At 36.0% G+C, this 27,383-nt stretch overlaps 1 pseudogene; it reads right to left on the bottom strand.

Moving 5' to 3' along the window:
* Positions 1 to 8,839: 8,839 nt before the first annotated feature.
* LOC114009767 (nucleophosmin-like) lies at positions 8,840 to 26,137 on the bottom strand (annotated as a pseudogene).
* Between the last annotated feature and the right edge of the window lie 1,246 nt (positions 26,138 to 27,383).

The following is a 27,383-nucleotide window of genomic DNA, read 5'->3' as shown; positions in this document are numbered from 1 at the left end:
TCCTGCTAACCACAAGATGGCTGCTGTGCCGCATCAACTGATGGTCAACTCTGCTTGCCAGAACTGCCTTCCGGAGACTGTATTCCATGGAGACTCACCTACAGTTGCGGAACTGCACGAGACCCACACTTGATCCAACCTTGAATGGAATCTATTTTCCCTATTGTTAAAAACTTTGGACTCCTGGCCCCTCTCCCTCTACTCGCAGGTATCGCATTTTCAATGACCCCTCTGGAGGATAGCTGTCCATAGAAGAGATAGAGTAATTGGGAGAGGGGGAAAGGGCTGAGGGTCAAACATAGGATAAAAAACATATTTATATGTATGAAAGTAGAAATGGAACAGTATTGGTGACGACATGCTTGATTGAGACACTATGCAGTTTATCCTAGATGGGAAACTACACTTGGTGTGTTGTGATGATACTCAGGGAATGAGTGTTAGGCAATATAATTTAATATAAAAAAAAATAATAATAAGCAGGAGGAAAAAAAAATGCACATTTGATGACTGAAGAGAGGTGTATGGACACAACTGGGGACTACTTTATAGTATGTGCATTCTACTCCCTGGGGTTTATGCCTAGGATCAGATTTGGATACATGTGTAAGGATATGTCAGCTGTGCTAGCTAGTGGATATATTTAGACAAATTGAGTTCATTGGTAGAACAATTGAATGGGGGGGGGGGCGGAAGCCATTGAGGGCAATCATGAATGTCAGGGACAATGGAGGAGGAAGATGGGACATGGCAGAGGGTGGGGATGGGGAACCTAGGATGGCAAAACAAAAGGCAAGGTATGCAGGACACAAAAATTGGGAAATCATTTGCTGAGAACATATATGTTGATGTGCTTGATTGAGCCAATGCACAGTGTATTTTGGATGGAAAATTCATATGTGTGTTGTGATGAGAAAAAATTTATAATAAAAAACAAAGTATAAAAAAAAAAAAGGAGAGAGAAGAGGATAAAGACAGCAGGGAACAATAGAGAGGCAGGATGTTAATGAGAAATAGATATGGTTTATTACCTGTTGATGATGACATGTATAGTATTCTCAACTGAACCGGTCTGGGAAATATTTCATGATGGGTGAAGTCTCTTTAATAAGCAAAATGAGAAATAGTGATTGACTGTTTAAAAAATTATAATAATAATTATTGGGAAAAGCATGGAAAAGATATTGAATGATAAAGCGGGGAGATTGATATCTCTGTATTGACTGACATGCATGGCATTCCCTTTTGAAAAAGCAATGGAAGTCAATGTAAAGTTATATGTAATCTAGTGTAATAGAAAGAAGATTATGATGATAATAAAATAAAAAAAAATTGTGTTACAGTGTTTTAAAGAGTACAAACCACTTGTGGGGAATACCTTACAACTTTCTGTTATTAGACTCTCAAAAAATCCACTTGGCCCATGAAGTTCCTCATAGTGTGTCTTTTTTCATGGGAAAGTTGCATGGGTGGCCAGGACTCTGTCTAAAATGGCTAGTTCAAGGACTGAGGAAAAACTCTAATTGTAGTCTGAAGTTTAAGGAACAGATGCTTGATTAAGTTCTGTTAAAATGATGAACTGACTAATATAATGTATATTTAAAAGCTTGTATTCTAAAACACAAACTACCTCACACTGATTATATTTATTTTTCTTTTTTTTCTGGTGATACTCAGAGTTCGTTGGTTGCAAGTAACAGAAACAATTATGGCTGATTTACAATAAGGAAAAATTTCTTGCAAGGTAGGAGAGAAGGGTTGATCATTAGGCTTGGAGCAGACAAGAACCTGGCATGGTAACTCCAGATGGTCTTGGGGGAGAAATGTCCATACCGTCTTGGCCTGACTGAGCTCTTAAATTAATTTTCTATAGCCATTTTCAGTGTGTGCATCACCTGGTTCATGGTTCATATTGTAGGAAAGGAATACCTAGTTGGTAAAAGAAGATGGAGCCTCCGATGAACACTTCCATACATCTGATCCAGCAGGAGAGAGATAACTCTCCCAAAAGAAACCAGATAATGTGAAAAAGATGAAGAGTTTAAAAAGCAGCCAATATCCAAAACTACTATAGATTAAGAGAGCCCTAAAAATGAAGCTGGCTACTATGCTCCTGCGTGTAGCTATAGCAGTTTAATTTCCATGCTTGTTTTTTGCATCTTGGATGCTTCTATCCCCTTGGTGCTTTTTTCCTTAGTTTATCAGAGTGCTAACAGAAAATTAATTGACTCCTTTTTTTGGTGTGCTCTCTGATGAAATTACGAAGCTTTACAGTTCCCATCCGCTAAACTCTATCTATAGGTGAGTGAAAACTTGGGGTAAAACAATTTAGGCAGGAAGTGATCAAACAGTGATCTAGAGTGACCAGATCCAGTGGTTTCATTATGTTACTTCTCATTTGGGGATCTGCTTTCAGCTTGTTTCATATTCAAGAGCCTTCTTACCATGATGGACCTAATTTTGTCAGATTTTACTGTAATAATGCTGTGTAACAAATAACCCCCAAATCTCAGTGACTTGCAACAACATTTATTTCAGTCATTGTCACTGGATAGTAATTCTAAATGGGTTCTGTTATGCTTGGTTGGGGTTAGCCTGGATTGCTTGAGCTTGTCTCCAGGCTGCAGAGTAGTTTAGCTCTGGTCTAAAAGCATCCTTATTCAGGCACTTTCAGCTTTCTGAGGCATGCTCTTATCATGGTGAATACAGGAGTGTAAGGGGGCTGGTGAAACTTGCCAGGCCTCTTAAACCCTCTTCTTGGAACTGTCCTGTGTCATTGTGTCCATGTTTCATTGGCCAAAGCAAATCAGATGACCAAACCCAATGCCAGAGAAGTCATGGTAAGGGTAAAGAGCAAAGGATACGTTGCAGATGAATAATACTGTATTCCACATGGTTTAAATATTTTTTCCTATTTTCACTCCAGCTATAGGTGGATTGCTACAGAGAGCAGGCTGCTGAATGTTCTCACTAGTATGGGAATAGGAGGCACCACACAGACAGTGATTGGTGATAGTTTGGGAAAGAAGAAAAGCTTTATACAGAATTATAAATTAATATAAGTTAATATAAATTTTCTATGTAAATACAGCAAGTGTCTAAGCAAGAATCCAGTACTAAGCTATATAATAATGAAAACACAAAAGGAACACAATTTGTAGATAGTTGAGGGTCTGGAATCAACAGAGGATCCAGATCAGACTGAAGAGAAAAGAGGTTATTTTCTTGACAATACTGGTCAGATTTTAATCGCATTCAGTGAGAAGGAATTGGAAATTGTTTTCTGGACCAACTGTTTATATTGTGTAGCTTATGTGGAAACTGAATAGTAAAATATTTGACTAAGAGAAGATTGCAAAAATCTTAAACAAAAAGTTTTGCCCATATGACAATAGCTACTCCAGTATTTTCCAAATTTGGTCTTTTTTTCAGGGTAGCTCATTAGTCATTTTTAAGGAAGAAGTTCTGATCAATTTTATGGAGTCCTTAGTTGTAGCTGGGTAGGCCCCCCTTAATTATTCAGATCAAAATGCTGATGATCAGACTGTGCAAAACTAGGGAAGAGAGTTGGCTTTTTTTTTTTTTTAACAGATTGCTGTGTTTATGTGTTTATGAATATGGAACATTATATTATTTTATATCCTCGAGAACATTCCAAAATAAAATCAATTTATTTTAAATAGAAAGTTATTAAGGAATAGTTATTAAGAAATGCATATAGTTATAGAACTAAATATTTGAATACAGATGATGGGAAGGCAGTTCCCAGACAATGTTATATTTAGCCCTGCAATGGCCTCTAACCTGACCGGTACTATAAGGCTTTAGACAGAATATGAATTCAGAAGATGCCAGTGTAATTCACCCAAACACCCTTCCTGAGCACATTCTACATACTGGTTAGCCTTATAATTTAATCTCAATCACGGCACACCAAATGCTATCTTAAGTTTATTTTTCTCTTGAAGTGGTATGTGTAACCTTTCCTCTCACCCTTAATATTTGTGTGACCTCTCTGAGCATCGTGAGTCTCAACTTGTAAAACAGACCCAATAACTATAACAGTATTACTAATAGCAATAAGTACAAAATCATAAAAATGACACCACGTGGTGTTTCTCTAAAGATAAAAGATTTTGCAAAAGAAGAGCTTTGTAAATGGGAGTATATTGCTGTTCATTTATAAAGAAATACCTTTGGGAGCATGCAGTTATAGGTTGAGAAAAATTGATGCAAACCCAGCATTGCGACAGTTGATTATGCATAGACATTGGAATAATATTTAACATATATTTGTTTCCTAGAGCTTCTGTGGCAAATTACCATAAATTTAGGGCTTAAAACAACAGAAATTTATTTCCGCACAGTTCTGGAGGCTAGATGTGTCAGGTCAGGGTATTAATAGGGCCATGCTCTCTCCGAAGGCTCCAGGGGAGAACACTCCCTTGCCTCTCCTGGCTTATGGTGGCTCTTGGCAGTGTTTGGATTACTGGGTTTATAGTTCTATCACTCTAATCTCTGCTTCCTTCCTCTCTTCTCTTTGTGTGTCTGTGTATTTCTAAACCTCTGTCTCCTTTTAATGGCATCAGTTATTAGATTTAGACTGTATTCTAATCCAATATGATCTCATATTAACTTGATTACATCTGTAAAGGAAAGATCCTTTTTCCAAAAATGATTACATTCATAGGTACCAAGGGTTAATATTTAAGCATATATTTTTGGCAAACATTTTAAAGCCCACTACAGATGTTTATCAGAGGGAAGTGATAAGATTACAATTCCCTCAGTAGAAAAGATGCTATCAATAGATCAGCAATAAACTAAAGTTGATCACTGTTTACTCCTTTTGAACAAAGAACTAAAAAGGTAAGGTTCTAAATAAATAACAAAAGATGCTGCAGACCACATTTGGAAGAACCAGGCAAACTGATCATTAGAGGTCATATTTTCTTCATTGTCTTCAAATAATACTTGAAAATTTCAATACAATGCATGTAAACATGAAAAAAAATGTTTAGGGACAATAAAGAGGATGAAAGAGAAATTCAAGTGACTATGCAACATACTAATCTGGAGTGGATTTGGTATATAAACATTCTTAGAATGATCAGGTTGGAACATTCTTCCTTAAAAAAGTAATTGAGCATGATACAGATGTTCCAGCAAGAGAGGAGAGTATAAATAAAAAATAATGTTGTTATATAGGTTATGTGAACTGAGGTTTGCAACCTCAGTTAGATAGTCTTGTTCTATCTGAAGATGCTGTTTTAAAATATCAATGTGTGTATAATGGAAGGCATTTTTGTAAAGCCTCATCTATATGTACTTTATATTTGTTTAATGACAGTCACTGATATTAAAGTTTAATATTGCATTTGCACATGAGTTGTTAGAAATTTAAGGGTTTCATGGGTAGATGTGAGCTTCACAGCTGCACCCTGGAGGGATTTATTTTGGCTAAATTATATGTGTCATCTTGACTAGTTTATGTTCTTCTGTTGGCTGGTCAGTCACTAGTCTAGACGTTGTTGTGAAAATATTTTGTTGATGCTACTAACATCTACCATCAATTGACTTTAAGTAAAATGTGTTACCCTCTATAATGTGAGTGGATCTCATACAACTGGTTGAAAACTTTAAGAACAAAAGATTCCTGGAGAAGAAGGAATTATATCTTAAGATTGTAACATAGAAACCCTGCCCATGTTTCCAAACTGTTAACTTGTTTATTTTAGATTTGCCAAATATATCCTATTGGTTCTGATTCTTTGGAGAAACCTGACCCATATAATTATTTTAAATTGCATTTGAACAACAGCAGCTTTGAAATTCAGAGGTATTTCTAAAATGATGGTAGGGTTGAAAATGTTGCAATAGCTACTCTGATTTTTGTTGGAAAGAATATAGAGAATTGAGTCCAAGGCAGGAGCAAGCTTATTTGAGCATCCTTTTTTAACTGGTTCGAGAGGGGCCAGCAGATAGCACAGCGGTTACATTGCTGGACTCCTACATGGCCCTCTGTGGTTCAAGTTCCAGACCTGGTGGCTTGAAAATCATTCTGGGTGCATGTTTGTGTGTACCCAAGATCCCAGAAGGAGAATGGAAGGGAAGGGATTGTGGTGTGGCCATCCCCCTGGGGGGTGATTTCTCACTTTGCTTCTGTCTCTATCTTACTCTCTCTGTCTCAGGCAAGCACATATGCCCTATGGCAAAATCTCTAAAAAAAATGTGGTGCTATAACCTTGAAGATCCATTATTATCTTTTTGGCTCAGTTGTCTTCTCTTCTGTGACATTTAAGAGGTTCTTTAATTTAGGGCTTTCTAATGGCAACAAAAGGATAAGTTGAGAAAAACAACCAATACTCTGTAATATGATTACATATGAAGTAATAATGTAAAATACATATATACACACATGTATATTATTCATATATAGAAATAAATGTGATTAATGATATAAATTTATATATGTATAATAAACAACAAAAATGCTGCTTTGTGATTCTAATGTCTACATTCCAGCTTTGTAATATAAGGAACTGATGAAGCCCCACCAGGTGAGAGTTGACTCAGTTCTAGTCTTGTTCAGCACCTTTCATCCTTCTGGCCAGTGTAGACAGGTCAGTGTTTGATTCTTAAGCCTTATACTTACTATTTTAAATGCCCAGACTGCTTCCTTTTACGTTAAATTTTTTTATACTAAGGTACATAATTCCTAACATCTTTGTTGACAGTTTATTAAGTAAAACGGGTAATACAAGGGTCTTCAAAAAATTCATGGAGAATGCATATCGTGAAAAAATTGCCTGTGTATCCATTTTTTGTTTTGGATAAGATTAAACTCATTCTTTGATTTCCATTTCCTTAAAAACTCTTTGAACTCTTTGTATCCTTTTTCTCTTTAGTTATCGCTTATTGGCCTTTATTCCTTTACTATGAAATATTTCAGGCTGGCAGGTGGTGTGATAATTAAGGGTGCTGCATTCTCACATGGTTGACTGTGCTTTGAGTCCCAGACCTGGCACCTTGCTTTCTCACTTTCCCTTTCTATCTCTCTATCTTTCTCTGGTAAAATTAAAAAATAGTAAGAAGAAATGGAAGTAAATAAATAAAAATAAATATTTAAATTTTAAAAAAGAATTATTTCCTAGATGCCTGTGCTGGATACTGCGAATGGCACTGAATGAACAAAATAAATGTATTCACTTACTAGGGCTGCCATAACATAATACCACAGATTAGATGGATTAAACTATATAAATTTATTTTTTCACAGTTCTAAAGGCTGGAAATTCAAGATCAAGGTATCAGTAGGTTTGGTTTTCTTTGAGGCCTTTCTCCTTACTTTGCAAATGGCTGCCCTCTCACCATGTCCTCACATGGCCTCTCCTCTATGAGTGCATCCCTGGATATTTACAATTTTATTTGCCAATTACACCTCAATAAAGCTGAAAAAATAAATTAAAAGCAAGAATAACAACAAAACATGGTTCATTTTGAGGGGTTAGGTGGTTCACAGTTTATTTCATGACTGTCTGTGCAGAATAAAATCTTCCCTTTTCTGAACTAAAGCCATTTAAAAGTAGACTCTAGAAACTTTATAAACTTTTATATTTAAATGAAGGTAGCTTTTTAAGATACTGTGTCCTAGGATGCCAATTATATTTTGTCATTTTTCTCAGTGTTGGAATCCAAATTATCAGGTAAAATAAGAGTAGAGTAGTTCATTGAAATTCTGTCTTTTAAGAGAAAATAAAATTCCATGTATAACCACCTGAATATTAAAATTTGTTCTTATTAAGAAATGAATATTTGAATTAAAATTCAACTTAACTTTTTAAAAAAATCACAAAAACTGAAAGTAAAATGAAAGAGTGACTTTGAAAATAACTTGGAAGTTTCTAGATATATTACTCTAAGTTGGTGATGTTAACATTTTAAAATAATAATACCTTAATGGTTTCTTATTCATACAGGGTACTTTGGTCATTGGAGCAGTGCTATTTATTGATTAGATAGTGCTATAAGTGAAAAACAAGCACTGAGAGCAAAAATCTAAGAGCTGCTAAATTTCCACGGAAGTTTACATGTTTATACAGAGCACAGTGGTAAATCTAAGAGCAGCTAAATTTTCACTGAGGTTTCCAAGTTTATACAGAGCATAGTGCTTTTAATAGCTTTTCTTTTTACCTTACTGCCAATGCCTATTTTGTGTTTGTATGGATTTTTGTTTCTGTAGAGACACCCTATTCCCACTTTCTTAAATACAAACTTCTTTTATAGTTTTTCTCATTTCCATTATGATAATTTTATTTTTATTTCTTCACTGCCTTGTGTCTTAGGTGAAGTTTATGTTCACTCTTGGTTTTTCACTGCCCAACAGTCTATTGCTCTCAAAAACATGGTTTTTATCCCAGGTGCTCTGCAGAAACTTTTCTCTCAGATAGTATTGGATTACTTGTTACTGCTGCATAACAAGTTATCACAAACTTAGTAACTTAAAACAACACATATCTGTTATCTCATCATTTCTGTGGGTCAGAAATTTGGGGATAACTTACCTGGGTTTTCTTCTTCTGAGTCTGTTACAGCCCACAGTGAAGTCATTGGCCAGGGCTATATGCGAAGGTTTGAGTGGGGAAGGAGTTGCTTCCACACTTAGGTGATTGTTGACGGGACTCAGGTACTTGAGGTTGTTAAGGTGCATGAGTCACAGTTCTTTGTCAACCTAAGGTTACTTTCAATTCCTTGTTATAATGACCACTGCATAGTACAGCTCAGTGTGACTGCTTGCTTCATTATAGCGGAGAGAGAGAACCTCCACTTGCAATAGAAGTTACACAGTCTCTGTAATATAATCATGGAAATGCTGCTGCGTTCTGTTGATTAGAACCAAGCTGATAAGTTAGTCCATAATCAAGGGAAAGAAGCTACATCAGAACGTAAGTACCAAGAGGTAAATGTCACTGTGTTAGGTCACTGTGTTTCTTATCCCAACATTTCTTCATATAACATGACCTTGGCATTTCCCTATGAAGAAGTAGAGCCTATGACCCTTTACCTTGAACCTTGAAATTTTTTTTTTTTTGAGAGGTTTTTTGGCTACAGGATGCATGTGCTTACCAGAAAGACAGAGAGAGACAGAGAGACAGAAAGTAAAGAATCACCCCCCCCCGGGGGGGTAGCCCACCATTCTCCATTCTCCTCTTGGGGTCTTGGGCACACATGCACACGCGTCCAGTGTGAGTTTAAGCCATTGGGTCTGGGACTCAAACCACAGTCGACTACATGGGAGTCCAGTGACATAGCCATTACACCAACTGCTGGTCCCAGAACCTTGAAAATTTTTGATGGCCACAGCCAATATAGTAGGAAAAAAATTCCACCATATGATGACTTCCAAGGCTGGATCATAAAAGATGTTACAGATTTTACCTGACTCTCTGTTGGAAACTCTCTACCATGTTATGAGGAAATACAGGCTACACAGAGTTGTCTCAAGTAGTATTCTCGTTCACAGACTTAGCTGGGACCATAGCCAATAGCCAGCATCAAACACTAGACATGGGAATTAAAATACCATCAAGACGATTTCAGCACTAGTCACTGCTAATTGTAACTTCGTAAGAACCCCTAATTGTAGGGGCCAGCAGGTGGCATGGTGGTTAAGGCACTGGAATCCCACATGGCTGACTATGGTTCAAGTCCTGGACCCAGTGGCTTGAAAATCATGCTGGGCGTGTGTGTGCACGTGCTCAAAATCCTGAGAAGAGAGTGGCAGAAAGGATTACGGTGTAGCCATTCCCTGGGGGGTGGGGGTGGTTACTCAATTTCCTGCTCTCTGTCGCTCTGTGGGAAACCCATGCACTTTATGGCAACCCTCTGCACCGCCCCTCCCCTCCCCCCGCAAAAAAAAAAAAAAAAAAAAAAGAAACCGTAATTATAAACCATCTCACTGAGCATAGTTATTTCCCAGAACTGCAAGGGATGATAATAATAGTAAAGGATTATTGTAGTTTCACATCATTTATGTGTGTGAAAGAGGAGGGTCTGAGGAAGGACATTAAGAAGAAAAATTGGGAGGCAAAGCATTAATGGCACAAAGAAATGTGGTATTATCTGTTGAAGATATTTTGTAGTTTTATCAACTGTACTAGGGAGAAATGTTCACCTGTTGAAATATCTATTTTGTAAGACAAATAATAATGTGATTGAATGTATGAAAGAAAATGAAATAAAAAAAAGAAAAAAATAATAATTAAAAAAATTTAGAAAAGAAAGATAATGAATACAAAGCTTTTGTGGGCTGAACATGAAGGTTTAGCCAATGAAGTTCTCTTTCTTTCTAAAAAAACTCCAAAAGTGGTCTTCTAATTTACACTTGTGGGTAGTTGTCATTACAAGTAACCAGTCATAGTTCTTGAGTAAAAGTAGTTTTTAAGACTATGATCTTTTAGTTATTGGTTTCTTTGGCTTTCCCACCCATTTCCTTCACATTGATAATTACTATTTGTGACTATCTGGAATAATAGGTTTGTGAGTGAAGGAAACATCCTTAATGTCATCTTTGTCAGTGGGCTCACAGCTTTCTTATGGTGGGCATAAACATAATGTGCTGCGATAGCCTTTACTTTTCGTTACTTCCCAATTCTTTGCTTTAGAAAGAGGTACTGTTGCTGTAAACTTTTCTTTTTCTTTCTCTTTTCTTTTTAAAGATTATTTATTTTATTTATTATTAGTAGCACCTGCGCTCACGAGAGAGAGAGAGAGAGAGAGAGAGAGAGAGAGAGAGAGAGAAAAAAAAACAAAAGAGTCTCGACTTGAACTGTAGTCAGCCATGTGAGAGTCCAGCACCCTAACTACCATGCCACCTGCTGGCCCCTTTTTCCTTTATTTATTTTTTTTTTTGTAACCTGGCAATGTTTTAAATAACAGGACTCCTAGTAAATCTAGATTTCAGGCTACAGGCAGAGTGTATCTTTTAGCAAAGGTTGAATTCTCTTCTATATCTGCTTGCAGACTGACTAGTGTAGGCCTGAGTTTAATCTTTTCTTGTAGGACATTGCTGCAAATGACCAGAAAAAACAACTGCCACCACCATTGTGATTCTTTTCTGTTATTCTCCTTAATGTTATAGCCTTTTTGGGCATGTGATCTGTCTTGCAAAATGAACAGATTTTTATTTGATCAAGACATTTGACTGGTCAAAACTGTGACACTACGAGATGAGGGTCACTAGATTTCTCCCTGGCAATAATCAAATAATTATAACCTACTGCTCACCATGTCAGTAAGCTAATACCTGATTTTTAAAAAAGTGTTCTATCATTTGTAGCACTCACTTCCATGTATCTACATTCTGAATCACTTGGGATCAGATCTAAATGAGTATCACATAGATGACTTCAGAGGCAGGTATTCCAGGGTTTGTATGGTCCTTCCAGAATTTAGCTCCTTCTCTCTTGATGTTCTGATATTCTTAATCTGCTGCCTCATAATCCAAAATAGCTGCTTGAACTCTAGTCATCTCACCTGTTTGCTAGAGAACAGTAAGGGAAAAGGGATCAAAGAAGAGCGTGCTTTTCTCCTTTAAAGGGCTGGATGAAAGGTCTTCAGAAAGTTCATGGAAAAGAGTATTATGGGAAAACTATGCATGAATTTCAAAATTTATTTTGGTACAAAATAAATTCACACTTTAAAAAAATAATTATTTTATTTAACTTTTACTTTAATTTTGACCAGAGAGGGACAGAGTGAATGAGCAGGAACAAGAAAGAGGGGGAAAATGAGAAAGCAAGCCACCAGGTCAGGGACTAGAACCACAGTTGGCCATGTGGGAATCCAGCACCCTTAACCACCACACCACCTGCTGGTCCCAATAAATTCATATTTTAATTTCACTTTTCCACAAACTTTTTGAAGTCTCTTATACTAGAAGTTGTTCACACAGCTTCCATTTATGCCCCATTTGCCAGTGATTCGTTAGTTAGATACACTTAACTGGGAAGGAAGATGGGAAATGTTTTTATGCTGGATGGTCATGTGCCCAGAGTAGCCATTACTTACATTCTTTTAAAGATCACCAAGTTCTGTTTTATATTTTCTTCATATAGTTTTCTCATGAATTTAAACTTTTAAATGAACGGTGCTATATGAGGGAAACATTGCTGGGACTTAATCAGGAAAGTGGCATTTGGGGATAATAAAGCTGAGAAAATTAAGCCTCATATGTGTCCTTGGGATCTAGACTCCCAGGACCTCATTCATCCCTGATAACTAAATCCCTGTACCAACCCTCATTAACCATTCTTACAGCAAGCACTGATCCTCCCAAAAGGATTTATTATTTGCATTTTGGGGAGGCAATTAGAAGTTTAGAGTAAGATTTAAATTCGATAAAAACCCCAGTGCTCTTTCCTGTATTTCATCTCAAAACCTTGACCAAGGATTCCCCCCACCTCAGCTCAATAAACTTTGTCAAATCTGATACTAGAAGATCTGTTTGTTCAAATGAAAGCTTCTGTTTATCAACAGTAAGTTTTTCTTTTTTTTTATACCAAGTTTAATTTACATGTATATTTTTATCTCCCTGCAATTTCCATGTCTAACCACCTCTACTACCGTGTCCTATCACAACATTCCATGCATACTTAAAACCAAGCAAAGGGTGGCAGTCCATCTTTAAAAACTGAACAGGCATTTTGACCAACCACATTCTTGGCAATGGAACCTGGACAACATTTATCAAACACAGTAGGGCAAGTTCTCACTCTGCATTATAAAGAGGACAGCCAGATATCAGCTATTACAGAAATGAAGTAAAATGGAAAATTTTAACAAACCGTTTAAACTCTTTTCTTAAAGAGACTCCCTTCACTGCCAAAGATCTTGAATAGCCTCCTGATCAGTCATTCAGAAGCAATTCTTCATGTAATTGACAAACTTGGCTTCCACTACGGGAAGAGAACCACCTTTTTCTATACTTGATTACATTTTTGCTTTAGTGTCATCTAAAGAACTAGGTTCTTTTTTGTGTTTTAGGAGTTTTTTCCCTGTTTTGAATGATTCTTGACCTTTTGATCTTGGTGTCAGTTTTGAGTCTTTTCCATTCTGGTTTCATTTTTGAGCATTTTTGTCAGGAGTATCTCATATAGGTTTCTTCACTGGAGTTTTATCTTCTGTTTCCTCATCTTCAAAATCATCATCATCATCTTCATCGTCATCATCTTCGTCAGCAGCAAGTTTTACTTTTTCATGTGGAACCTTGCTTCCACTTCCAGGGGCAGATTGCTTTCCAGATATACTTAAGAGTTTTGTGTCCTCTTCCTCTTCTGACTTTGCATCTTCCTCCACAGCTACTAACTACTGTCCACTAGAATGCACAGACCCTGAACCACACCTCAATCTTAAGACCACAGGTGGTGTTATTTCAAAGTTCCCAAAGGAAACCATTGGCTTTACAGATATTTTCAATGCTGCTAGTGTTACTTTAATTGGGACTGCCTTCATAATTTATTGCCTCTGCTTCAAAAATGTGCAATTCATCCTTTGTACCAGCCTCTAAACTGACCATTCTACCATTTGTAGCACACACTTCCATGTATCTACATTCTGAATCACTTTGGATTAGATTCAGCTGTGAATAAAAAAGATAACTGGTGTTCACTTTCATCATTATCCACCTTAAAGTGATAATCTTTGTTGACTTTTAGTGCACAACTGAAATGAGAGTTCTGGGGCCTCAGGAGCTCATGTCCATGTCTATTGGCTCTTCTGTGGGGTGGTGGCACACACTTCGGTGGGCAGACGGAGAGATAAATGACTATGGTTCCCAAAAACAGCCACCCAGGACAGAATCACTCCAGGGCAACAGTAAGTTCTTAAGAGATAATGACTTTTCTATTATATTTAAGAGGAAGGCTAATGAGGTATTCAGGTGATTAAAACACAACAAATTCACTCATTTATTCATTCAAAAATGTTCACTGAGTACTTATGTGATTGATGCAGTGCTAGACATTGGGGAAACTGGGTCTTGACTCTGGTAAGCTGACTAATACCCACAAAGACATCCAGATCCTAATCCAGGGAACCTATGAATATGTTACCTTATATGGTGAAGGAGCCCTTGCAGATGTGAGGGAATTAAGGATCTTGAATTGGGGAAGTTATTCTGGAACACCTGTTTGGGCCTTAAACACAATCACAGGTACTTTTCTAAGAGAGGTAGGAAATTCTAGAGAAGAGCAAGAAGGCAATATAGTGAAGGAGGGGATTAAAGAAAGTGTGATACGGAGCCAAGAGCTATGGAAGGGGACAGCTTCTCAGAAGGCAGAAAAGGCCATGAAAAGGATTTCTGCCTAGAGCCTCCAGAGGGAGTGTGGTCTTACCCATAGTGTGATTCCAGTCCAGGGAAACTGAGTACCAACGTTTGGTCTCTAGAAAGGTGAGGGAATGAATTTTTATTACTGTATGCCACCAGGAGCATGGTAATTTGTTATAGCAGCCTCAGGAAGTGCAAACACTGCCTTTTGCAGAGTTTATAATCTATTGGGTTAAAAGGCAGCTAGAATGAAATATTAAATGTTATCTAATCAGAAACTTGAAAGAGCCACATAGGTCAGTCTGAATAAGAGAGTAGGAAAGCAAAAAATCAGATTTAGCTGAAAATATTGCGGTTTTAAGTAGTTCAGCCTTTTTGAAATGGTGAATGCCTTTATGGTGGTGAGTGAACAGTGGTATTGGGGGAAGAGATGCTGCTGAACAAACTCTTAAGCAGGGGCTAGATGATGACGGCTCAAGTGCTAAGGATTCTAGTTGCGTTCATAGATCTGAGAGAGTGGTACAAGAGTTTTGAGTAGAGGAGTGGCATCACTAAGTCTGTGTTTTAGAAAAAACTTCTTGGATTATAGAGTGGGTTATTAGAAAGCTCTTAATATCACATCACTCCTTCCAGGATACATTTTTGAGCCTATCGGATTTAGACATTTTGTCTTACCATTTTGTTTCTTTTCATAAACATTAGTTTTCAATTGCAAGATTCTCTTGGTTTCATCTCCACTTGGATAATAATTATTTAAAATTTAGCCTTCTAAAACTCATCTTCAGATATTTTCTTATCCTAAACCTGTTCTACATCTTAATAAATGACAACTCTTTTCTCAGCCGTTCTAGTTAAACACCATGAAGTCACCCTTGGTTCATATTTTTTTTTCCCGATATCCTACATGCAATACAATAGAAAATTTTTAGATAGAAGACAAATCCAAAATCTAATTTCTTCTTACTAGTCTACACTGTTACTTCCTTGGTCCAAACTGCAGTTACAACTCAGTTATATTATTGAAGCTGCTTCTGAATTAATTAGCTTCTCTGTGGAGAATATATTTCAAGACCCCCAGTGAATGCCTGAAACTGCGAATAGTACAAAAACCTATATACACTATGTTTTTTTTTTCTATAACTATATACCTATGATAAAGTTTAATTTATAAATTTGGCACAGTAAAAGACTAACAGCCATAACTATTAATGAAATCGAACAATGACGATAATATGCCAGCATCTCCACTCTTGCAATTGGGGTTATTATTAAGTAAAGTAAATACTATTTGAATACTAGCAATACCAGCACAGTCTATTCGATAACTCAGCTTGCTACTAAGTGACTAGTGGGCAGGTAGTGTATACAACTTGGATATGCAGGACAGAGGGATGATTCACAATCAGATGAATGTTGTGTTATGATTTTTTTTTTCCTTTTTGAGATCTTTCTGGATTTCTCAGATCCAGAAACCCATTTTATATTACAAAGTACAGCTGAAAGCCACTTGGGCCTGGGGCCCTTCCTCTTTCAGGGATGAAAGATAAGGCATTGCAAAGCTCATCTGTCAGCAATGAATATTGAGCATATCTGAAGGTTTGTTGAAAAAATGAATGTATATGCTAGACTTACAATGGGTATGTTTATTCCCTATCCTAAGGCATCCCACAGGGAATGAGGGTGGGCTGGGCAATTAGATGGAAGTTCCTTGTGATGGCACCTCCAGACAGGAGTCAAGAAACTCTTGTTGAATATCTCATATTTCTGTCCTTTGACTATGTATGGGTCCTTTTACTAATGTCTAAATTAGCTGCAAGGTTTTATTCTACTAATATATGTGTTCTGTAAATCAGGGCTACATAATTTTGAAATTCTTGATATAAAAAATTCAATTGGATTTTAAAATCTCTTCATGTTATTATAAAAAATTATATAGTCACATTTGTCAATGGAAGAGCTCTTAAATTCCTTAAATATAATTTTAACTGTTGTACATTTTTGAATGGTTGCATAAGATAATTTTAATCCTTTTTAATTTTTTTTAATGTCCTACTAGTGAGAACAAACTTTCTAATCGATGGAACCCATCTAGATTTTATAGAGATCATCATGTAAATGTCTTAGAATTGAATAAAATAATTTTCCTTCAACCATATATATAACTTTTGTTTAATCAGGATATTTTTAATGGTTCAAAAGGCTTTATTAAAAGTTTTGAAAGACTCTGATTAGCAATTTTATAATTAATTAATTAGTTTATTTTTGCCTTAGGACTTGTATATATGCTTGTCAGAGATAAAGAGACAGAGATAGTGAGAGTGAAAGTGAGAAATCACCCCATGGGAGGATGGCCACAGCTCAATTCCTTCTCCCTGGATCGTGAGCATGCACACATATGCACCTGGTGGAACTTTCAAATCACCAGGTCTGGGACTCAAACTGCAGTACAACCATGTGAGAGTCTAGTGATGTAACCACTACTACATCTCCTGGCCCCTAATTTTATTTTTATACGTAATGCCTTCTCTAATTCTTTGCACTTTAGTTTTCTTATACTTGTATAAAAAATTGGTAATGACTTTTCTTTTTAATAGTAGAGGGCATGTGTGCATGAGAGAGTGTGCCTCAGAGAGAGTGAGGGCACTGCCTTCCACGGGATCTGGTAACATTGTAAATCCTTTTTCCTACAAATCCCCACTCCATCAGAGCCCTGAGCATAAGTATACATGTCTGGTGTGACACTTATGGGGCTGGGCCATGTGGGCTCTGTGCACAACACCTTACCGATAATTACTTTTTTTTCTTTTTCTTTTTTTCAGAAGTCTTTACATTGGGCATGTGTGCTTGTGGAGAGAGAGAGACAGAGAGACAGAGACAGTGAGAGGGAAAGCGAGAAATCACCTCTAGGGAGATTGCCATTCCATAATCCCTTCTCCACTATTCTCTTCCTGGAATCTTGACTGTGCATGCATGTACACCCAGCGCGATTTTCAAGTCACTGGGTCCAGAACTTAAACTGTGGTTGACCATATGGGAGTCCAGCTATTCAACTGGACATCTGCTGGCCCCTTGAAAATGACTTTTAAATCAGGCTCCCTGTAAAAGTCCTTCAGTCTTTGGGTTTACTTGATTATGTTGTATTAATATTGTAATTGTCTCTATGTTCATTTAAAAATTTGTGGTAAAATGAACATAATGTAAATTTAGCATCCTAACCATTTTTAAGGGTACAGTTCAGAAGTAAGTTCATTCACATTATTGTGTAACCAGTATCTGGAACTCTTTTTGTCTTGCAACACTGAAATTGTGTGCCCATTGAACAATAACACCCCACTTTTTCCTTCTCCCCAGCTCCTAGAAATCACCATTCTATTTATTGTCTCTATGAGTTTTTACTACTGTAGCTGCCTCATATAAGTGGAATCACATAGTACTTGTCTTTTTATGATTGGCTTATTTCACATAGTATAATGTCCTCAGGATTCATTCATGTTGCAACATGTGTCAGAATTTTTTTCCTTTTAAAGTACGAGTAATGTTCCATTGTGTGTATGCATTATATTTTGTTTATCCATTCATCTGTTGATGGACACTTCATTTACTTTCACCTTTGGCTATTGTGAATAATTCAACTATGAACATAGATGTACAAATATTCTTTAAAATTCTGCTTTCAGTTCTTTTGGTTATATAACTAGAAGTAGAGTTGCTGGATCATATCATATCATAAGATCATATGATAAAATTAAAATTCTAGTTAACTTTTTTGAGTGACATAATGTTTTCCATGAAGTCTGTACCATGTTACATTACTTCAAGAGTTCTAATTTCTCTTCTTTGCCAACACTTGTTATTTCTTTCCTTTCCTTCTTTTCATAATAGAGAACATGTTTATGTACATGTGAGAGATAAAGAGACAGAGTGATAAGTACTCTTGAATGTAGCCCCTTCCCCAACTCTTCAACTCTTCAGTTTCTTGGATGCTGACACATGCACCTTGCATGTTTTCAGGCCAGTTTGAGGATTTAAACCCAAAGTTGGCCATGTGGCCTCCAACACTGCAGTTCATTATGCCATAGACTGTGCCACTTAGGCTGGACCAATATTTAGTGTTTTTTTTTTTTTTTTTTTCCTTTTTTTCATGGTACCCATCCTAATGGGTCTGAAGTAGTCTCTGTGTTCTTTCACAAAAACAATGTTGGGGAGTATTACTCTGTTGCTATTTGCTCCTTCTTTTCTCAACCAGGTTGATTTTCTGATGATAACAAGAGCAATGCAACTCAACTTAACCTAAGAAAACTGCCAGCAGAGTTGGCTCAACCATCCCCATGTAGCAGATGTTGCCTGGCAGGACAGACAAGGGTCTTCTTAACTATTGAACACTTGTTTTATTTGTACTATTTACAGCCTAACTAATGGTGTTGGTACAACCCATTACTTTTTAATTTCTAGTTTTGTTTATTTATTAATATTGTCTTCTGTAATAACTTATCCCCAGGGCATTCTTTTCAGTTCTGGCAAGAATGGTAAAGCGGATCATTACATGTTTTTCTTTTTCTTCTTCTTTTTTAAGATATATTTTTACAAGAGGGCTCATGTGCTTGCTGTAGAGACAGAGAGAGACAGAGAGACAGAAAGCCAGAAATCAATCCCCAGGGGGAATGGACATGCCACAATCCCTTCTCCTTAATTCTCTTCTCAGGATTTTGGTCACATACACACACATAGCATTTTTAAGTGACTTAACCGTGGTTCGCCATGTGAGAATCCAGTGACAACCATTATGCCATCTACTTGCTGGTCCTGATGTGTTCTTGAGAACCTGAGTACTGCTTATCTAATTCTCCTGATATAATGCGTTGCAATTTTGTAAAAAGATCATGCAAACTACTGACAAGTATGCATCGTATTATAATAAACTCTATTTTTTCTTTAAAACAAATAACAAAATACATTTTATACATTAATTACTTTGCCCAGTAAATTTTACTTTCCTTGATCAATTAATTTTCCTTTTGATTAGTGCTGTATCTTTAGGCCTGGGGAGGGAGAAGTCTAATTTTTGGTGGTATCAGTATATTATCTATCATTTTTAGCTAAAATTATATTTTGACTTTGGTAATTCCAATAAGAATAAAACCCAAGACAAAAAGTAAGTAAACAGTTTAGGCTATATGTAGCTACTACACATTTTCGAGCCTAAAGATATTCTGTTTTTCCTTTTGGGTTTCTTCTGTATTGCTCTACCTTGTGCTTCTAGATCAGCCTGACATTCAGCTTCATAAAGTTACCTGCCTCTAATTACACCTAAGTGCCTGACAAGATGAGAATACCTCCTCTCTTCTCAATACCCACGTATAAGGGAAATTTACTTTGTGAAAGATGTTATTTTATTTTTCCTTCTGGGGAGCAAGTTCAGATTCATTGAAATGTGAGTAGTGGCAACATAATTTTCAATTACGTTATCTAGACAGCATTGCCAGCTAAATTATTTCTGGGTAAATTTTATTCACAAAAGAGACCATGGCTTACTTCTCACATTTTATAACCTAATGAGCAGTGGTGTTCCCCAATACATTGCTAAAGGCATGACTACAGATCCAATTCCCTTTAGCTGGAGTCCTGCTCCAGGACAGTTCTCTGTAGAGGAGGCCTTTTGTCACATGGTGTGGAAATTGCAAAACAGCTGACTGGTGATAGAGCGGAGCTGAGGCACAGCAATTCTGATTCCTGGTGGTTTGACTTTCTTCCAACTAGCCCAAGAGTTGACTTGGAAACAACAGAGAGACATTCTACTGACTCTGAGGGTAACTTTCTGTCCCACTGTTCTCACTGCTATCTACAGACCATCCTATTAGAATCTCTAGAGAATGTGTGTTAAGCCTACATATTTCTGAATCACATTATAGACTGAGTAAAAATAAACTATTTGAGGGGGAGGAAGAGTCTATGGAATCTGCACTTTTTGAAAGCATTGTGGAATTTTTTCCTTGTTTCCTTCCCTCTGATTCCTCTTTTCTCTCCTTCTGTTTTTTTTTTTTTTTAATTTAATTTTATTTCTGGAAAGAATATGGTAATACTTAACAGGAGCTATACTCTCTTAACAAGTTTTTAATTGTACAATAAAGATTTTTTAAATTAATTTTTATATTTTGAGATAAAAATGTTTAGGTTTGCAGGTAGTTGTAAGAAATAATAGAGAAGGATCTTCTGTATACTTTCTAGTTTCTCCCAATGGTAAAATCTTGGGAAATTTTTGTATAATATGACACCCAGTATATTGACAGTGGTACAGTTGAGAAACAGAACTTTTCCATCACCGTAAAGATACCTCAGGTTGCTTTTTAAATAGCCATATCCACTTCTCTTCTGACCCCACCCCCTGCTGATTTGGATAGAATAATCTATTTAGTTACCTTCTATAATTTTGTCATTTCAAGGATGTTATATAAAAGGAGACATTCTGTATGTGTCTTTTTAGGTTTGAGTATTACAAACAAATAAACCAACCAAACAAACAGAAACAGCATAATCCTCCAGAGATACACCTGGGCTGTTACATGTGATTATGATTTGTTACTTTTTGTTGCTGAGAAGTTTTCCATGGTATGGATGTACACAATTTTTTAAATCATTGACCCATTGAAGGGGAACTGGATTGTTCCCTGTTTTTAGCTATTATGAATAAAATTGCTATAAACATGAGTGTAAGATTTTTCTGTGCGCATAAATCTTAATTTCTCTGTGATGAAAGCCTAGGAATGCAATTGCTGAATATTAGGTTCTTGGAAAAGTCATGAACATCTTTGCGTAGAAAAACATGGAAAAAATATGTCGTAACTTTTCTAACAGCATAATAGTATGGTAGTTGCAAATTTAGTGTTTAAAAAGAAACTATCAAACTTTTTTGAATGATTGTACAATGGTTGTACAATCCCCACACAATATTTAAGTGACTCAGTTTCTTCTGATCCTCATCAATATAAGGTGCTGTCATAGTTTAAAAAAATATTTATTTATGTACTTACTAAGAAAGAGACAGCAACCCTAGTAAGGTCTTCACAATCCACCACCAGCCTCATCTTGCCAGTCATGGACATGGGCACACATGCCCCTACTGTATACAAAGACCTCAGGATGTGAACCTGGGACTTTCCCATATAGCTTCAGTGTAACAGAGCATTGCATCACTGCTGTGCCACTATGGCTGGCCTCTTGTCACTATTCTTATATTAGCCATTCTGATGGGAATGTGGTGATGGCTCATTGTGTTTTTAGTCAGCGTTTCCTTATCTCTAGATATTGCATCTCTTTTCACATTCTTTTGTATCTTTGTCATCAATCAGTTGGATATATTTATGTGGATCCATTTCTGGATTTTCTATTTTGTTCTATATGTCTGTCCCACTAATAATAATAACACATAGTCTTGATTAAGTTGGAATCCCAGCACTTTATTCTCCTTTTTCAAAATTGTTTTAGTAATTCTAGATCCTTTATTTTTATATTAATTCTGGAATAATCTTTATATATTTCTATTTTTATTCAGATCAATGTATTTTTTCTTTTAATTCCCTTGAGACTCTTTTTCAACATTGGATTGTTTATGAATGTGTTGTTTAGAAATGTATGTTAGAGTGTATCAATGTTTTCCTGTTATCTTTCTGTTTTTTTATTTCTAGTTTCATTCTATTTTGGTCAGGGAGCATGATTTGAATGATTTTAATTCTTTTAAATTTGTCAAATTTTGTTTTAAGGCCGCGTAAATGTTCTATCTTGGGTAATCATCAGTGGAAAATATTCTGCTTTTGTTGAGTAGAATGATCTTTAAAAGTCAATTAGAGGGAACAGCAGTTGGCATAATGGCTATGTCACTGGGCTGCTACGTAGTTGACCGTGATTTGAGTCCCGGACCTGGTGGCTTAAACTCACGCTGGGCTCATGTGCATGCATGCCCAAAATCTCGAGAGGAGAATGGAGGAGAAGGGATTGTGTTGTGGCCATCCCCCTGGAGGGTGATTTCTTGCTTTCTGTTTCTCTGTCTCTCTCTCTATCTTTCTGGCGAGCACAGGCGCCATATCCCCCCTCCCCCCCCAAAAAAGTTAATTAGATACTTTTGATAGATAATTTTGTTGAGGTCTGCTATATCTTTACTAACTTTTTTCTAGTTATTCTTTCAGTTGATGAGAGAGGGGTATTGGTATCTTCAACAATGATTGTGCAATTTTTGTTTCTCTTTTTAGTTCTATCAATTTTTGCTTCACACAGTTTGTAGCTCTTTTGTTTGATACATACTTAAATATAAGCTTGCTATGTTTTCTTTGTGGATTGACCCTTTTATCAATATATAAGGTCCTACTCAGTCTTTGATAATTTTCTTTTTCTTAAAGTCCACTTTATTTGATATTAAGAAAGCCATTTGTTCTTTCCTTTGATTAGTATACAAAATAGTGCATCTTTTTTCCCACTTTAGTCCCTTCAATTTGCCTATATAACTATATTTGAAGAGAATTTACATAGACATTCACAGCATATTGTTGGGTTATGTTTTAAAATCAACTTTGCCAATGTTTGTCTATTAACCATTATATTTAGACCACTTATATTTAATGTAACTATTGTTATGGTGAGATTTAAGTCTGATATTTCTATTTTATTTTCTGTTTTTTTTTTGTTTGTTTCTTTTTTCCACCTGCTTTCATGTATTTACTTGAAATTTTTTGAGAATTTTATTTTGACTTATCTATAGTGTTTCTGAGTTATATATCTGTATGTAGCTCTTTTAGTGGTGCCTCTCAGCATAACATTATAATATATATATGTGTGTGTGTGTGTGTGTGTGTGTGTCTATATACTATATACAGATGTATGTGTGTGTATATGTATGTGTGTGTGTCACATTCTACTGATGTAATCATTTTTCCAGTTCAAGTGCAGTATAAATATTTTACTTCCCTTACATCATTTACCCTGTTTATAATATGATTATCTTAAATATTTTCTTTACAGATATTTAAAACTATTTCAGTGCTATGATTTTTTTCAATCATCAGACATAATTTGGAATTCAAGGAAAGAAATAGAATCTATGGTATTTACCCATACTTTTGCTAATTATTGTTTTAATTTTCTATTTCTCTTGTAATATACTATTACAAACTTGCTGAAATAAAACAACACAAACTTATCATCTTACAGCTCTCAAGGTCAAAAGTTAGAAATAAATTTCATTAGTCTGAAAACTAAAGTATTAGCCAGGTTGTATGTTTATGAAGGCTTTTGAGGCAAATAAGTTTCTTTGTCTTTTCTAGTTCTTAGAGACTATCTACATTTCTTGACTTGCCCCATTCCTTCATCCTCAAAACAAAGCAGCATAATATGTTTCATTCTCTTTCTTCATCTGTAACTCTGCTTTCATTGTCACATCTCCTGTATTACTCTGGCCTTGCTGCCTTTGTCTTACAAATATCCTGTGATTATAATTACTGTACCTGGATAATCTCTTCATTTCAATTTAACTAATCATATTTGCAAAGTCCCTATTTTCATGAAAGGTAACATCTTCATTGATTTTTTGGGATTACTATTCGGTTATCTTTGAGGGGGTGACCTTATTCCATCTACCACAGTCCATTCTCTGGTCCTTTTGATGATTCATATCCATTCCATATCTAAAATATAATATTTGCCCATCTCAATATTCCCCAAAGTCTCAACTATTACATCATCCATTCAAAGTCTAAATTGTCATCTACATATAATTAGTTGAAAAACTTCAAACCTCATCATGTAAATCATCTCAACCATTTATGGGTGATACTCAAAGTATGGTCCATTCTGGGGGGAAATAGCTCTCTCTCTGTGGACCTATGAAAGAAGGAAACAAATTATTTTTCCCAATGGGTGCTATGGGAGGACTTGTATATGATACCAATAATAGAAAATTTTGGTCAAATTGGAGGATACAAGAAAAAAAAGACATGAGCCTCAATCTTGAAATCCAACATAGAAAATTCCATTAGGCTTCAAGGCCTCTCAATGATTTTCTGCGGCTCTCACCTTCACCCTGTAAGCTATTATTCTCTCTATACACTGCTTTCTGAGAATCCTTCTTTTCTCATTTCCTTCCTGGTTAGAGAATTTCCTTTAGCCATTCTTTTAGAATAGGTCTGCTGCCAACAAATTCCTAGTTTTTCATCATTTGAAAATGTCTTGATCTCCCCTTCATTCACGAAGAATTTTTTTGCTGTAGATAAGATTCTGAGTAGACAATTTTTTTTTTTTCATTCAGCACTTGAAAAATGTATCATTTCCTTCAGGCTTCATTAATTTATAATGAGAAATCTGTTGTTATTCTGTTTGTTTCTTCTATATAAAATTATGTTTCTCTTACACTTCTCTAAAGGGTTTGTTTTATTTTATTTTATTATTCTCTTTAGTTTTCAAAATCTCTACTGTGTTCTGCCTTGGTGTGGATTTCCTTGACTTTATCCTTTTTGGGGGTTCATTGTTTTGAGTAAGTCTTCTTGAATCTATAGGCTTATGTCTTTTGCCCAATTTGAAGGATTTTTGTCATTATTTCTTCAAAGTACTGCTTCAGTCCTGTCTTCTTTCTCTTCTTCTGGAACTTTAATAATGTGAATGCTGGATATTTTAGTATGTTCTCATAGGTCCCTAAGGCTCTGTTCACTTTATTTTTTCTAAGAATTATTTTATTTAACTTTATTTATTATTATTATTTCCCAGTTTGATGAGAGACAGAGAGACAGAGAGACAGAAAGAGAGAGAGAGAAAGAGAGAGAGAGAGAGAGAGAGAGAAAGTGAGAAAGTAAACAAGCAAGCTGTGTTTTCATGGAGAAAGTTTATTATTGGAAAGACTTCTGTCTGGGAGGATGGCAAAACTCAAGAATCTCAAAAAAAAAAAAAAAAAAAAGCCTCTCCCTGAATAGCAGGGACTTTTAGGTTTTTATAGGAAAGACATGGAGGAAGATAGTAAGAGAACCAGGTGATTTCTAAACCATTAAGCTGATGCAGGGCCCTCTCCAGGCTGGGCTGAAACAAAATGTTTTATCTGTTTGATTTCTGGAAGAGAATCTTTCAAACAAACACTTAAGTTCGTCTGGTTGTAAAGCTTAACAACATTCTGAGAAAGCAAAGAACTAAGAAGATAAGAAATAAACTTGGGTCTTAAGAAAGCAGAATACTGTCAGGGTGAGCTAAAAAATACTGTCAGGGTGAACTATACGAAAATGTGGGGTGCTAGTTACTTACAAAGGTCTTGGTTTCACTTGTATTAAAGACTTTTTCAGATAACTTCTTTTTCATTTTAGTGTTGTAATCCGTTGATTGTCTTTTTGTTTTGTTTTAATTCAATCTGAGATCTTGGTTTTTGTTATGATGAGTGACAATTTAAACCTATACACTTTGGTTATTTGCTATGAGACTCTGGATTTTATTTAAACTTTCTGTTTTAGCTAATGTCTTCTGACAGTATTTCCACAGAGAAAGGGTGGGCACTGTCTCACACTGCTAAATGAGATATAAGGTCAGATTTCGAATTTAATTACCATTGAGATCTACCTGCAGAGGCTCCTTGCTACTTTTGGGTGGAAGTAGAGTTCTGGCTCTCTGCCACTGACTCTGTGGGAGGAGGGGGCTTCTTACTGTCTGGAGGAGAGGAAAGTCGTGACTTTCTCCTTGGTTTTCTTTGATACCACTCTGGGAGTGGAGGAGGGTTTGGTAAGGTTGAACACCTTGTTGCAACCCAGTAAGGGTGGAAATGTAAGGTCTACGCTTGGTCCTTACCCTCATTATCCCATTGAGAATGTTGAGGGTCCCTTACCCGAGCCTCTTGAGGTTTGAAGTCTTGGCTCCCCATTTAGTTTTTGCTGATGGGAGCGAGGATAAAATTACAGATTTTCTTTTTCGTTTTTTTTCTGTTGTATTTGCTTTTACTAGAGTGATTATTGTCTAAAAGTTTTTTGTCTTGCTAGACTTTTTAATCTCTTGGTCCTATGACTAATACAACAGGCTTTAGTTGTGTTTTTTTTGTGTGTGCATATGAATATGTGTGTGTGTCTGTTGGTATTTCTGGGTTGCCAGCTCTTAATCTGGGATTTATGGGGAAAATAAATAAATAAACAACTCAGGAATCTCACCGCTGTGCTATTTGGTTCTTGAAGTCCCTATCTGGTTGCCTTCTTTTTACCCTTAAATTTTCTTGTCTTGTTTGATGTGCACTGTTTGGATTTTTAGTTGTATGTGGCAGGATTATAGGAAAAAGCATATCTACTCCATCTTTAGAGAAGCAAAAGTCCTCTAGATGATTCTAGAAATGGCTTCTCAGCTTGTGTCATTAAACTGATATCCTATTATTCTGTTTATAATAGCCTAGGTTAAATCATTTATGTAATATTATATGGACATAATATTATGTTGTATAATACCTTAAAAAGATTGAACAACCTAAGTTAAGTTGCTATTCTGCCCTTGTCCTAATAATGTGACTTATGCATTGGACTCTTGGGGTCATTTGAGTTTCTGGGTTCTCAGGCCTTACAGGGTCAACTAGCTAGTAATCATGAGTACTGTGTCACTGATGATCGAGAATCACTTTATATATCTTGATGCCAACAATTTTTAAGGTGATCAGTAGTTTGATAGAATTCTACCAAAAGATTTAGTCATGCTTTCACAATATGTGTAGAGACCAGCAAATGGCATTATGATAACATCATTGAACTTATACATAGCCAACTGCAGTTTGAGTCTTGAATCCTGCAGCTTAAAACTCATGCTGTGTGTGTATGTGTGCATGCTCAGAATCCTGAGAGGTGAATGGAGAAGGGATTGTAGTGTGGCCATCCCCTCTGGGGGATGTTTTCTCATTTTCTGTCTTTCTGGTGAGTACATGCACCCTATAGCAAAAATCTATTTTTTAAAAAGAAGTGTAATATATGTATATTTTCTTAACTTTGATGAGAATAATTGAATTAAAATATATTCTTTAAAGAACACATCATATATATATATATATATATGTATAATTTTTTTTTAG

The sequence above is a fragment of the Tupaia chinensis genome, unplaced genomic scaffold (assembly GCF_000334495.1).
Source record: "Tupaia chinensis unplaced genomic scaffold, TupChi_1.0 Scaffold000622_1, whole genome shotgun sequence".
In the NCBI taxonomy this organism is placed as follows: Eukaryota; Metazoa; Chordata; class Mammalia; order Scandentia; family Tupaiidae; genus Tupaia; species Tupaia belangeri.
This window is presented reverse-complemented; position numbering and strand designations above follow the sequence as displayed.